This window comes from Anas acuta, chromosome 9 (genome assembly GCF_963932015.1).
Source record: "Anas acuta chromosome 9, bAnaAcu1.1, whole genome shotgun sequence".
In the NCBI taxonomy this organism is placed as follows: domain Eukaryota; kingdom Metazoa; phylum Chordata; class Aves; order Anseriformes; family Anatidae; genus Anas; species Anas acuta.
The window spans coordinates 17796585-17812551 of record NC_088987.1 but is presented as its reverse complement, the minus strand read 5'-3'; the positions used below and the strand labels follow the sequence as shown (position 1 = coordinate 17812551).

General features: G+C 40.2%; 1 protein-coding gene across 1 annotated transcript in view; it reads right to left on the bottom strand.

The window, feature by feature from the left end:
* The window catches only part of OTOS (otospiralin), a 475301-nt gene that overhangs the window by 362237 nt on the left and 97097 nt on the right, over positions 1-15967 (bottom strand). Inside the window, exon 4 of the mRNA XM_068691723.1 lies at positions 12640-12857. The gene's annotated coding sequence lies outside the window, so the exon portion shown is untranslated. The remainder of the gene's footprint in view (positions 1-12639; positions 12858-15967) is intronic.

The window sequence follows — 15967 nt, the reverse complement described above, 5'->3', positions numbered from 1 at the left end:
TCTAATTTGTATGATAATTAAAATTCCAACTTTTAATTCTGTTAATTGTCCTCCCACAAGGAGGTTGATTGGGCTTTGCTAATACATGCTGTGAAAATGCACTTCCCACAGGTCTGTCTTTGTTTCCTTTAAAATGTAATGCTTTTACATAATTATCCCTTAACTTCTATAGATAAATGTAAGCTTATCTTTGGCCTATTCTGACACAAGTCCCTGTGTAACTTAAGCTGTGGCAATAAATCAAATGCTGAAAGTCATTAGGTGTTTCATCAGAACATGCCCGCGTGTGGTTCTGTGTGCCTTTTAATGAGCAATTAAACTTGCAAGAAAGACAAAAACCAGCGATGGTCAAAAATACACACATACCCTCCCCCAAAAGTCTAATCTCTCTGAATTGGGCTGGAAAAAAGACAAAATACAAAACATAGCCTACTTTCCTCTCATCTCCTGTTTTCCATGACCCTCCCAAAAGGCATAAAGTAGCAACGGAGAGTTGAGCAAAGCTGTCACACCTGCACACAACCCAAATTCTCACAGGAAAAGAAAAGTTTAACTGGGGAAGCTGTGATCAGCCTATACAGCTTATGTTTCTCTGGTTGGCTAGACATTAACTTAATCCTTTATTTAATTCACCTGAATGGAAAGTTATGGCTTCCTTGGTGTGCAATAGCTGATTGTACACAGGAAGGACTTGCCCTGTTGTCTAACATGAACGTGACACAATACAGCCACCATAGCAGAGAATTAGAAAAAAAAATTCAGAGCCAACGTTCTTCTCTGGACACAATCAAAAGACAAACCTACAGCGAGTTAAAACATGTAAGCAAACAACCACCACATTCTAAAAATCCCAGCAATAACTGTTCTAAAGCAATACCCCTAAGGGAAATATATATATATATATATATTCCTGAATTTAAGAGTAACTTGATGGAAATCAAGATGGACATTCGTATTCTTCCCTGTTACTTCTTCTAAGACCTATCTACAACATTATCGTCATTGCTATTTCATTTAGCATTCCAGTTAGAGAAGCTGAACAATAGGCAGAGTATTAGCCAAATACGCACTGGCCATTAACACACTATTTGAGAACTTGGGCAGTTCGAACATTGACTGAATACAAAAAAGGATATGCCAAAGAGCACAATTTTCTTCTTCAAATACCTTAGAGAATGAGAAGATGTTAATCAGTGCTTTATGTAAATGTTTTCTATAAATGAGGATTGACACACAGCTAGTAAATCCATCATCATTTACAATCTAATGCTTTTGCCTCAGTATTGGTGTTTATGCAGACTCCCTGTTCCTCAAAATCAGAAGTGATGATGTCTTCTGGCCTTTCATGTGCCTTCAGTTTCTTTTCTTTAAGCCTCCCTGGCTCATGCCTTTTACTGCATAACTGGACATCACATCACACTGTATACCCACTACTGAATGAGGAAGTTTGAGGGCTGGAAAATCTCACATCCTCGGTAACATGGCTCCCCTCTCTTTTAATGAAAGGAGCTTTATCGGGTATCTCATGTTACCATCTCAGGCCAAGTTTAAGAAAACTGACTTCCACTGATCTAATCAGAACAACATCAGCTTTAAGTGTACCTTTCTGTGCCCACTCACTGCTTTCAAGAGGTTTTCAAGTACAAATATAGTAACTACAAAAACAGACGCAGGTATGTGCTTTACAAGGCACTACTGTATTTCACTCTATGCTTTAGGTTGTCAGCGAGCATTTGCATTTCAGCATAGCCTGTAGTAATCTCCTTATATATTTGTTTAGCAGTAGAGTTTTTTGTAAGCCTTTATTTTAATAAGAACAAGTTTCTATCTTTGTTGCTACTTAAATGCAGTTGGCTGATGAACACAATGACACGGATTACTGTTAAGAACCAGTCAAACAAAATCTTAGTGACCAGCGCTGGGCTCCCTACACCTTCATTTCTCCTTGGGCAAACACACAAGGGACCTGGCACAGAAGTCCACGTGAGCTGCCCTGAGGACCTCTTTCCCCCAAAAGTGGCCTGAACACAAATTTACCCAGGAGTGTACTCACTCAGGAGTAGAAACAACACTGCACGTAAGAACGCACTGAACCTCTTGCTACTTCCACTTGAAACAGAGGACTAGAAATAGGTGACTGGAAAATAAATTGGTAACTGTGAAATAGTATTATTTAAGAAACACACCAGTTTGCCATTTGTTTCCATACTGATCCTGACAAAAAGCTCTTCAAGCTCTATGAAAAAAGGTGAACAGACTACTCCATCAAACCAGATTCAGCTGTCTCGTGGTTACAGTTCTGTATGCAGCATTTTTACAAATTGCTCAAAAAGCTGAGACCACTGGCACAAATACAGAGGACTTGTACTGCAGCCTCTTTAGAATTCAGTGGTTCGTGTACATCCATTAATGTTCAGCACACAATTTTTTTTAAAATTAGAACACATAATCTTTCTAAAGAATTATTAATATCTGTTTTAAAAGAATGTTTAAAAATAGAGGGAAATAGAGAGGAATTTCCTGAATCTGCCAACCAGAAGGCTGAGTCATTTCTTCTCCTCTCCCTGCTTACCATTCAGTTTTTGCCATTGCCTCTGAAGCTTCTCCTTACTTTCTGTGAGAGGATGTCAGACAGAGAAGACTGAGTGCTGGCTGAGGCAGCCTGGTAATTACATTTTTACATATACCATGTTTTCATCACAGGTGACTTGACCAAAAAGCCTCTATAAAGAAATTGTCTGGGTTTTCATTGCCAGCACTGAAACAAACTTGAAACAAGTTCACAAGAGGAGCACTGCCAGCTCAGGCACTGCCCCATGCCAGACCCATTTCACCACTTCGTAAAGCCCACAAGTTACAATTAACATGGTTTGAACAGAAGCAACAGTGAAGGGGGCCCCAGGTGGTGGATGACAGACACAGAAAAGCAAATTTTAAGGCCTTCCTTCCCCTCCAGAGCAGCAGGTGGCACACAGCCCTCCCTGATTCTCTTACACTGGCACCACACTCTCATACCGTGCAAGAGAACTGAACACATTACAGGCCTCGTCTCCTTATCTAGGACTTCTCTCTTCCAGAGCCTCTCCTTTGACAATGTAAAATCTATTAAATCCTCTTTTCTGTAGAGAATTGCACTTTCTATACGCTAATTTATCCTTCATTTAACATACTGTGCGGGTCAACAATACGAAGACAATGCCAAACTGTAAAGGGGCAGGGAAGCTCTTGCATTTATTAACCTTTGACTCAACCCAATATAGGAATATGCTAAGTGTGTTACACTAATCATATAGCCCAAACCTTAGCAGATAAGACAAGAAAATCAATTGCAATTTCTTCAGCTGTTTTCTCATATATTCCCAACCTCTTAGCAGCCATTTCTTTTTAGAGAGCAGTCAATGAATATTTAATGTTGGAGTGCACTGCCAATTTTATCTGCCAGATAATAAAAAAGCTGCTTGGTCACGGGTGTAAGAGAAGAGGTCTATTTTAGCCCGTGTGGCTGCCTGGCTGTAATAAGAAGGATGACAATTTTAAATTGGGAGATTAATGGATAATTTGGAATCCCTGTCATTCTGACACAGGCAGTGACCTTTTCAAATTGACAGATAGCTCCATTTCACCCCAGCCTGCTACAACAAGAGATTGTTTCAAACAACTGGGCCTAAATGCCAGGCTGAGAGGAGGCCAGCCCCAGGAATGTGGCAGGGCAGTTTCTAGGTAAAACCAGCCTCCTGCAGATCAATCAGCTAGTTCGGAGGGCCAGCCACTCACTCAGCAGTTCCAGTTCTTAGTTTTTAGCTACTGCAGCATTAGCAAGGTAAAAGGGACTGAGGCCAGAAAGAACACTCAGTGTTATCTCCTCCTGCAAGGTTCTCCTTAGGTGCACAAACACCAAGGCATCATCCTAAATTATATTATTCAAAGATATAAAATAGGTGAAAGAAAAATTCTAGACATCTATACCCCTCTTGTGATATTAGGCAGTATTGCTTCCGTAGTAACAGACACAGAAATCACTTGTGAGGAAAAAAAAAAAAAGCCTCATTTTCTTCTGGACAAGCCTTGCTTAAAAGTCCTGAAATAATGGACCTTAACAATAAGTTACTGCTAAACATACAAAAACTATTCAGTGCAAGCATGCAAGAGGTATCCCTTAGTATTTTCTTTCCCCCAGTCTCACACAGTTGGTCTTGCAGCTTTAAAGTATGCTCTCACAACATGATTTTGGAAGGGAAGCGACGTTTATAAAAAAGAAAGCCTTAAATGAGCTGCCTCTTGACAAACGAGGCATGCCATTGTGCATGAAACACACGGTATGAGCAGAAACTTATTCAAAGGGTATATTCTCACATTAATTTCAATTTGTATTTTACCAATTGTTTTGATACATTATTCTACCTTGCACACATTTGTTGGATGTGGATTAGTGCTTCCTTTTAGTGACGCTGTAAGTTGTAATACATCATACTTTGATTTTTTTATTTTTTTTTTATCAAGTGGGATTTCAGACAAGTCAGTGCCCTCTCCCAGTGGTCACTGTCAGATCTACACAGCTCCCACACTGCTCCAGCCTCTTACGTTATTGTCACTGACAGCCTCTGAGCAGCTCTTTTAGAACACTGAAGACTTGCTGGTCATTTTCTAAATGTGGTATGCCACCGAGCAACCCTTGTAGAGGGAAACTGAAAGGCTGCCTTGGAAGCAAGGTAGGGACATTGCAAAGGAACACACTTGTTTTCCAGCTGACAGAAAAGGATCTGTGGGGTGGACACACACCAGCACCCATACTGACACAATGTCTCACAGTAACTCCTAAGTCAGCAGTGGTCATTTTCAGATCCTTGCAGAGGATATCAGCTTGCGTCCTCAAATCAAGGCCAGAGTCCCAAAGGCAGGATGAGTTACAATTTACCACCACACAGATTACACTGTGCACCTCAATAATCCTTCTTCGGTTCAGTAACTGGGCTAACCTGAGACGTTGCAGGTAGTAGCATATATTCAATTCACTAAGGAAGTACAGACAGGCAGCTCTTAGGAAATTCTGCCTGCTACTGCTAACCACCTAAATTAGTAGGCACACTGTAACATACCTGAAGTGGTGAAAGAAGGTAAGGCAGCTGTAAAATGGCCTTCCCTTCCAGATAGAGAAAAAATGCTGAAATTCAATAAAGTCAGAATGTTTCAAAAAAATCAAAGCATTAATTCACTAATGCAAAAATTGAATGAAATGACTATGCACAAGCAATATTTTCCCTATAAAAAATCTTCAAATAAAACTAGATAGTGCACTTATTAAGTATGCACAGAAGATGACTACCTAGCCATACCATTTCACCTGGCTATTATGAAACATAAATGAAGGTCAATGTTTACTAAATTTGGTCAAAGAGTATAAGTGATTCACAATTCTGCAATTAAACATGTTAAGTCTGCATTACTGCATCTAGCAAGGTCATTATAATCCATGATTTGTAAGCAGGCTGACGAATACTCGTTAACAAATACTAGAAGTCTTGTAGTTTTTCAGAATTATCTGAAAATGATTTCTTGAAGTAGGAATTGTTTCACAGACAAAAAGGGGAATATGGGGTAAATTCATCACACCACTGTGATAAATAAGTTACATATTCAATATCCTCTAACTCTTGTAGGTAAGTTATAGATGAGTCAGTAATTATTATGAATACCAGAAATGGGAGAAGTGAATTTTTGATTAAGTGTCAAGCTCCGTAGTACACTGATGAGCATTTCGAACCCTGGAGTTGCACTGTCCAAGATCTCAAAACAGAAAACGTAGCACTGAAGAAACTGAAAACATTCTGGTTCTCTTTTTACTCCACAACTAAGATGAGAATTACTTGCAAATTTATACTGAAAACAAAGAGGAGTACTCACAAGGCCCTGGGAAACCTGCTCTAGTGGGTGGCATCCCTACCCATGGCAGGCGGGGTGGAACGGGGTGATCTCTAAGGTCCCTTCCAACCCGAGCCGTTCCATTCTATGGCACCCAGTGCTGAGCTACTAGAGCTATTTATTCTAAGTCACACAACGAGGAAATAGGACAGTACAGCCAAACAGCTTTATAGAAATAGGATGGCCTTAATATAGTTGGCTGCTAGTAGGTTCAAATTGAAGTTTTCCATTGCATTTCAGTGGGATTGAAAATTCTCTGCTTTGCTGTTTCTGTAACGTGTAAGTTTTTTAAAATTTGAACTGAACACCAAAAATAATCTAGAACATCAAAAACATTGAAGTCTTGCACGAGAGCTCTGCCGAATAGAATGACATAAGCTATACAATGGATCCGTGCAGCAGTCCAACACAAAACCAGGGTGGTGCATCTACTCATGGTGTTGATTAAACCCCTGGGTTTTTAAACTTCATAATGTTATGAAATAGTGATTTGACTTCAATTGCTTTGAGGTGATCATATAGCAAACTGAACATTTTTGCCACAGGTTTTCTTTCCTCCCGTTTTGCATGGAACTCACAGATCACTTGAGTTTGGGGCTGAATTACGCTCAATCCTTTTCAGCTAGGATAATAACTTCCACATTTTTTCCGCACTGCTCGATGACCAAGAATAATCATGAAGTTTGTAAAACCACTACCTGGAATTTAAAATTGGGCATCCAAAATTAATGGAAGCTTGAATATTTTGTTTTTTGTCTGATCCTGTCTGTAAAGTGGAGAAAATAAGGAAATAATCACATTAGCCACTGCCAAATTTAACTAATTAAGCTCAAGTATTCCTATGGAAGACCACCACATAAACTCACATAACAGTTGGTATTATGTCCTCCTCAGGTAAGCGCTGAATGTGGCTATAGGAAAGCTGGATGTGATGATCGTGACTGCAGAACATTTATTGTGACCAACTTCTGCAGGCATGCATGTATTGCATCTGCACGGGCATCCTGAAAAGTGCCATCCTGAAAAGTGCCAAGTTCAAAACTGAACAGTGCTGCAATTTTACTTTCAAGCCATCTTAGCGCATAGCAACTTTTCTCCAGAAATCCACAGTCAAAAGAAATGTTCTTCTCCTTTTCAATAACTGATGTAAAGAAAACGGTATATAAAAAGTATCACACTGCCAATCAAGCAGATGTTTTCATACCCTGGGCACACTACTTCAGTAGGTCAATGTAATTCCTCAGATAGGAGAAACTGTTTTTATTAACACTTATAATAATGGAGTTACATGTGAAATTAATTCAACTGAAAAACACCTAGGAGATTTTTTTACATGTATTAAAGTGCAGCGGCATTTAAAAATATATATATATATTACAATACAAAAGGAAAAATTCATTTTCAGTTTTTTGGTAGTTTTTAAAAGCAGAGGACTGTAAGATTTCTTTCAAGTTTCACTTTTCATAGGACATTACTAGCATCTTAGCAATGAATTTGAACTATTATCAGCTATTCCAAGAGACACCAATACAGTATCTACTGATCATAGTTAATATTTATCTGTAGCATTCTGAAAACAACTTACTTCATGGGTAATGCAGCAACTTGCTAAGTCTTTGACAACATTAATAAGGTTTCCTGAAGAATTAAAGTATTGATACTATTTGATTCACACAAAAGAACAAAAAGAATCACAAATATTTAAAGTGGTTCAAAAGATATTATATTATTATTTTTAACTTTTTGGCATTTAATTGGTATTTTTAGTACCACACTGAATATAACTCACCGTCTGAATGTATTTGACAGCACATTCAATTACATGTTGATAAGGGACAACATTTCTAAATTAGAAATGGAAAATAAAGGAAGATTTTCAGTGCTCGCAGGTGGTACCTAAGAATAATGTTCCAAAAGTAGCCTTTATATACGGCAAATTTAACATCTATTGAAGATTAAATATAAAACTCAATTTAATGACAAATCATGAAAGCTTAACTGCTTCAGATTTTATAAAATTTGGTCTGAACTTTGGCCCCTTTGATGAAGCAGGCAAGGACAAACTTCTGGAAAGCAGAGGAAAAAAAAAACACTTCCATTTTGTAAAGTGAATTAGGCAGTAATAAGCCTCCATAAAACTTTCACAAGGTTCACTGGCCAATTTCCAGAGAAAAGCTAAGGTAGTATTCTTAGTAGAACATTGTAGTGAAATGGAGCAGTGCAAGAAAAAAAGTCATCCTTCCACATTTCTAATCCCTCTTTGCCCTTAATGTTCACTATTAGCAAGGCTAATGCACCTTTTTCCTGCTGCAAATCCATGTCTGACACTCAGCCTGCCACTGAGGATTTATGCTCACGAGTTGTTCCGGGACAGTATTTTTCTTCTTGCACAGCAACTCCTCCATCAGCTCCTGAATAAGCCCAGCCCAGTGCAGCTGGAGCCTGGAGCCCCCCTGATGCACCAGGCTGTGCCCGGCACGGCTGCTTCCCTGAAGCCTGCGCTTCCCGGGGACAGCGCAGCACAGCCTGGCAAGGCTGTCAAAAAGGCTCTGAAAGGCAGGGAGGAAAACCTACCTGAACGCCACTATGTTCACACCTGTTCTCCCCTTGTCACCACAGGCTTCATGTAACAGCTCTGCTTTGTAAATAAAACTTGTCATAGATAATAAACGTAACTACGCAATTAACAGTTTTCCTATAATACTTGTCTTTTAATTAACATTTTATGGGGATAGTTTGTCAACAAGAAACATTTTTCCAAACCTCTCAAAGTGAACAATGCTTTCACATAAGATTTGATTGCAGTCCATAACTGGGAAGCGACGTGCATCAGGGCACTGTTCTGCCCCGGCAAAGCAGCACTGTGACCTACTGGATCGAGTACAAAGCAGATGAAGCCAGAAGCACATTGGATCCTAATTTCAGCTGGCATTTTGCAGGACTTGGATGAGTCACTTGACCTCTTCATGCTTCACAACTCAGCTTGAAAGACCCTTGAGAAGCCAACACTTGAGCGTAAAGCAGATGCTTCATTGTGTACAGGTTTTCCTGCTAGGTTTGTATGCCCATTATGACAGACTGTGGTGGTGGGAAACCAGCTTTGAAAGCTATAAAGCCAAGGTGCAGAATTTCATATTCTACCACAGTAATTTTCCACAATCACCCTGGATGGACTGGTCCAAGTTTCAATTACCTGAACGATTTCATCATTTTTGTACAGTACTAACCCAACTTCAAAACTTGTGATCAAAACTATGTCCATGTCATCACATAGTACAATTTGTATTAAAGTCAAAAGGTTGTACTCTCAAAAATCCCTCTGTTACTTTGGCCATACTATATTTTTCTCATGAGATGAATGTTTGTAATCCCAGAAGACTTCATTCTCTATTTAAAACACTCTCCGATGGAAATCCTGCAGAGGACTCCCATTCCAGAGGCATGCATCTTGACCATTAAAGAGAGAGGATAGGTCCAGCAAACAGGGACGAAACATCTAAGAGCTATACTAAAGGAAACAAATTGGGAACGCTAAGTCTTTAAGCACAAAAGTTTTAAGCTATGTGGAAAATGAATTGACAGCACAGTATCGTAGTCTAGCAGGAATCTAGCATAAAGTTAGGAAAAGCCAAATCAGATCGGGCCCAGCTGCTGGTTAATGCTGTGTGCTCTTCTGCAGCGCATACAGACCTTGGTGTGTGGGAATCCTCATCTAACATTTCTTGCTAAAGGACTTCCCACAATTCATAGAGACAAAGGAGATGTGGTCTGATGATCTTTCCTGGAAGAGACTGCAGCTAAAACCTTCCTCCCATGTGGACTGGAAACAGGATGACTATAACGCCCTATTTAGCTACGATATACGCCTAATATAACCTATAAGAGTAACCAAGGACCTGTTTAGAAGCTTGGATACATGGATCAAAGGAAAAGAAAAAAAAACAACTCCTAAAACAAGACACCTAAGAGTCATCAATTCAAATCAGTACAAGTTAAGTATCTAAACGGCTTTGTGGTTCAGCCGTCACATTCCTACCTCTTGCAGAATTTCTGGCCCACGAGCACAGGAGAAGAAACATTGCAAATCACAACTGCAGTACCAGAAGTCTGGCCTCTCTCACATCAGCCCCATAGCGGACAAGAACTCAGCACACTGGAGCCCAGAAAGCTTCGAGGAACCCAGTGGCCAGCTGAAGCCCATGAGCCCCCACCAGGTTCTTACTTTGCATTACTTGCACCAGTCATTTCTGCAGAATTGCAGAGGTTCTCCTGCAACCCATAAAACCCCAGAGCACAAGGACTGAGGCTCCTTTGCTGTCCAAGGAGATGTCGGACCTGAACTAGCAGCTCTGGCCAGAACAGCCTTGCCCACAATGTGGATCCTTCACTGGCTGTAACAGAGCCACGGCCAGTATCACCCGAGTGCTTCAGGATGAGATCCCAGGCACTGGGCTTTATTCATCAAAAGCTACCACTTCGAGAACTGAGCAGCTTTCCACAGCACAGGTTACTCAGCTTTACCACAGCCACGGCAGCACAATCTGTAGGATCAAGATGGTCATATTTAATCAAATACACAAATAGACTTCAAGTACACAGGTACCTTGTAATCTAACTCAAGTGGTTTTAGCAATATCAAATGATTTAAACACAAATTAACAATATACCGAGGGAAAGAGATTGCATCAGCTTTCAGTAAAACATCGCTCCCAGCTACTACTGTCAGAATTAGTTGCAACAGACATTATTGTTTTCCACGGAAAAGAAACAACTTGGACAGGTATCACTACCTTCTCCCCACTTAAAAAAGCACTTGGATTTTTAGCAGAGGGCTTCTTACTTTTTGGAGATTTATGCTGCCTCTGCCAATGCAGTCTCCATTTCCTACTCCCCATTAGTTTTAATCAGCTGAAGAAGAACCAGGGCTAAATTTATTATAACTGTGTCCACCAGAGAATTCTCTCCTCTGACTCATGAGGTGGCTGCACTCATTCTGCTCTTCATGCAAGCAGATGTTCAAAAATAGACATAAACGTACCCCACGGACCTGAGACTCTTGCCCCAGGAGTCTCATGCCACACTAATGAAATCACTGGGAAATTCACTACTAGCTTCAAACAAATGTAAGATCAAGCCCCAAATTATCTTGTAAGATTTCATACTTACATAGAAGTTTGCAGAAGATCTGAAATTGTTTTACAGCCTTTACTACATTAAGCCCTACATTATTCCTGTGAATTTGGACATTTCCCATCTGAGTGATAGGGAAGCAAAAGGATATTAAACACGTCTTGCAAAAGCAGTCTTCCAAACTCAGTACCCGACTGTGCGTGAGCGCTTTGCAACAACCTCAGCTTCATTCTTTAAGAGAACTGGCACACCCAAGATGATTTTGACTAAGTGGTTTCCAAAATGCCAGGGCCAAAGTTTCCAAAATTTTGGCCTCAAAAACTATGCATGTCAACCTTAAAGAAAATCAGTGGTGTCACTGATTTATGACTTCACCGAATCATCCACACAAATTCGGGCAGACGCCAGACATGACAGTCACTATGCACTCTGTAGAGTTCATTTTCTTTCTGCTACAGTGGAATTCATTCCTGTTACTTTGCATGTGTGTTGCATCATAGCAAACTCATGATTACCCATTTTATTTTATTTTTTATCTCCCTTAAGGTATGCCTTACCAGTCTTTAACTGCTTTCATGACACTGTAACACTTTGGGGTCATTCTGTACAATTTCATGCCAGTCATTCACAGGTCATTGGTTCATGAAATAACCTCTGACGCCCTCTTTTATAAACCCAAAATAAAACAGGGCATTAAATCCTAGTTATTATCCAACTGTCCTGTTTCACATTATAGATGTCATTAACTATTACCCCCAGTGATCTTGTGAAGTACTGGAAAATTAGACTCAAGATAGTAGCTAGGTAAATTAAATCATTATCAAATTCCTTAGACAGAGGTAAAAGCTTTTCATGTAATTTCCTTTGGATTTGCTTCCCAGAGAGACGCTGGGGTTGATACTGTCCTATTTCTTACTCCACAGCCTGGATGCTGGGACAGGACGCGCCCCCAGCACTGTAGGTGCAGGTGCCCCCAAACTGCAGGCGTGGCTGACACACTGCAGACTGGGGCTGCTCTTCAGAGGGACCCTGACCCACAGAGAGATGGGCTGGCGGGCATCACGTGCTGCAACAAGGTCAAACCCAAAATGCTGTGTTTAGGACATAGCCCCATGTACTGCTGCAGGCCAGGCTGGCAAGGTAACAGCACTACAGCAAAGGACCTGGGGGACCATCAGTTGAGCTATCAGCACTTAAATACGTATCCACGCACTTAAATACCATCTCCACAGAACCGCATATTCATTTGTTTTTTCAATTAAATGGTTTATGCATCAGGTTTAGCAGATGGTAAGTGGGTGGCCAGGTCATTGTGTGAAGCAAAGGTTTCAAGAAGCAAACAAGATTTTGCTGCTGAAAAATAACTATCACTAAAGTCTGTAAGATTTCATAGAAAAATCTGTTTCCTGTAAATCTAATGGAAATTTCCACCTTTTTGCCTTACTTTTGGAATTTCCTACATACGGCTTCTAGACACTGCTCCCAAGGAGACAACAAATACCCTGCCTCAGAAAAGTGTAACAGGCATGAAACCGTGCTTCCTGCCTACTTTGATACCCCCCAGCCCAGCCCCTGGCAGTCCCTCCTTACCATCTCTCAGTTCATACAGTCCCAGACCAGGAATTCTGACCTCAAGTAACCAGAACTCTTTCACCATTCAAACGTGTGAAAGGCTCAGGAAGCAACACTTGTGCACAGACAGCCTATTTGTGGGGTGAGGAGTCCAAGGAGATGACTGGTAGCAGGTTTCCAACATGGGAATCCTATCTACTGCAGCAGTCTCCAGCACTTCTTGGAGTGACCCGCAACTTACACAGAAAAAAATGTTTTAAAGTCTTAAAGCTGGGGTCTCCAGGGAGGGGGGGACACACTTCCCCCCCCCCCCCTTTTTTTTTTCTTTTTTTTTTAAACTATCTCAGGAAGAATTATGCTAATCATCACATAAATCAGTCTCAAACAACAAATGAAACATGGGGCAGGCTTTAGCAGGAAATCTAGGTGCTTGTGCATATCTGAGGTCTGCCATTTAATGTATGTCACAAAAAAAAGAACAACGGTATTTCAGATTCTGTACAGAAGAGTGCATGCTCTAGTGGCCAGATATTGAACAACTATTACCTACTCATCTGAAAGAAACACAACTTTTTTTGGATAAATAGAAAAAAATCCCTATTGCAACTGATTGCTAAATAAAGCCACGTGCATCAGAATAACATCCAAATACGTTTAAATGGAGTTAAAGTGCAGAGAGTTTATTTCAGCTAAAGAAATCACCAAGTCCACTAGAGCTACAAGATACAGCTATGATCTGCTAGAAATCAATGTGCATAATTCAGCAGCTATGTATTTTGATGGCATGCCATCCTATGCCATATTATGCACCTCCAGAAACAAAGCTACAGCTCTGAACACAGCCACTAGACTGGAAATACAAGAACACAAGAAGCCCACTTCGAAAACCAGGGAGTGGAACATCCTGATATGCCTGATAGCTTGAAAGCCGGAGTTAATCACAGAAGGAAGTGTGATCAGCTCTCAATCAAAACCATGTCCATAATGCCCCAGTGCAAGAAAAACTGGGGCAGTTAAGACTCAGCAGAAACACCAGTAATCTTTCCATTCATCCAAGATGTGGTAACACTAGATTCAGGTTAAATTTGTTTTGCTAAGGGGTAGGGAGAAAGAATATTGCAGTATGAAAAAATGTGTGTTTATCCTATAGGCAGGGAGTATCAGTCCTGTCCTGGAGAGTCCCTTATCTGTTTATTCACATGAAATCTAAGTACTCAAAGACTTTGCCTTTTTGTCTGCCTCTTAGAGGTAATGCAACCACTGCTTCTGAGCATCTTGTCTGAGATTAAATAAGACAGATCTTACTGGGCTTGTCCGTATTTGTTTAAACTTAACAAAGCGGCCAGAAAAATCACTTTCTCACAGTTGCCACTGCTTAACACCAGACCAACATTTTTAATTCATTTTAATTGGCTGTCAGTTATTTTTCTGAGGCAATGTGTAACAACAAGAAGTCTCAGCCTAACTAAAATTCATTTTAATGTGAATTAGTTGAACACAACACTGCCAGTATGGCTCTGAGGTACTGACTAGAGGAGAAACAAAGGGAAATTTATATTTTTTGCAAATAGCATTTTGTTCAAAGGTTCCCTGTTGGGTTCTTTAGCATTTCAGGTTATCTGCCAGAGAAAACAGAAGCTCTGTGACTGGGAGATCTCTCCCTGGGTAAGCCCATAGGAACTGAATAATTAAAATGAAAATGCCCTGGATAACAGGGCTGCTCTTTAGCATTGCTATTAATTTGCTGTATCTATTTGCACCTATGAAAAGCTGTAAAATGGCTGCAAACATGGCAAACACTTTCAAGACTTATGACAGACCATACCCCCAGTGAAACTCCCATTACTCGGTAAATCGGACACTCCCCAGCTCTCCTCCAGTATCTCACCTCTTCTGACGGGTTCCTAAACCGATGACCAACCCCTGCACAAACATACACCCTCAATTCTGGATGTGAAGGTCCCTTCACATAGCGAAGTCATCTCTTGTTAGTAGATAAAGGCAGACTGTGACATGTTACCATTACCTGCATACCTGTCAATACCAGGCAGTCCATACTCCACGTTCTTACCAGAATGCTGGAGCGAGTCATTGTGTTTGTATGCTAAACTTCCCATCTTCACTGTCAGATTGGGATATGAATTTCAGGTTTGCCAAATAACCCAGATTTGTGGATATATCCCTAAAATAGCTCTTGCATTGATTTTTCTAGCACAGCAAATAACTTTCAGTTTAAGAAAGCCCTAGCAGATAAGAAAAAGCCTTCCCAGTTCCCCCAGCACTGCATTCAGTACTTTGGAACATATGAAAATTCATTAGTGCAAGTTTCCACTGGTTCTCACACTTAAGATATAAAGCCTGAGCCATGCACAACAATCAGTGTTGTCCTCCAAGTCTTACTGCAGAGATTTATTGGATTTTATCTTATTGTTGTTTGTTTTTTTTCATTCTGTCCTACTGTTGTCAATATCATGAAAAGAATTCAGCAGAAGAATGCACATGACATATCAAACTCACTTTCCATTCAGGGATTAGATGGCCTTAAAATCCTTTGTTGTCACTACTGGAAATACGTTTGTGCCCAATGAAATGCTATGTAGACATACAGAAGAGTGATGGAGATCCAGTGCTAAGTCCAAAAGAACAAAAATATTTAAATGGAAAAAAATAACAGGAGATGAGACAGACATTTTTGGTTGATCTCAAGTATCTTATTTTCTAGTGTTATTCCCTTACCAAATAAACATACTTCAGCTAACTTAACTGCATATCAAGGTTTTAACTTCACTTTTTCTAAAGAGGACAAAATCAAGTGTTGATGTTAAACTCAGGAGAATGCTTCCCCTTCTTATTTTGCAAGGATCATACTTGCCAAAATAAACTTTCCATTAATTTTTGCTGCCTCAAGACATAGAGGCTTCCCACTACTTCAAATACAAGGTTCAGAAAGTCAGCTGGACCTAAAACTCAAAAAATGTCAGTATGACAGAACTGACTAACAGATGAATCGAGGTGTTGTTGACTCTGATTAAGAGCAATATGGAACAATGAGAATTAATCCGACATAATTTCAGATTGTATGCCTGTATTTGTTCATGGTAAAACAACTAAGCCTGTACATTCCTCTGAACTCAATTACCTATGGGGTCCTTGGTTTCACATTTTTCCACACCCAGCTGGCAAAAAGCTCTCCCTCATTTGCGAAGTGAAAGCTAGGAAGGATGCACTTGAGCTAGCTTTCTGCCATATGTTTCAGTTTCACAAGTTCGGTCTTCTGTTCATGGAGTGAGTACGGGGGTTGCTATTTTTAGCACTTCTGCCTGACGAAAAGCTCGTTTTCTGTTGA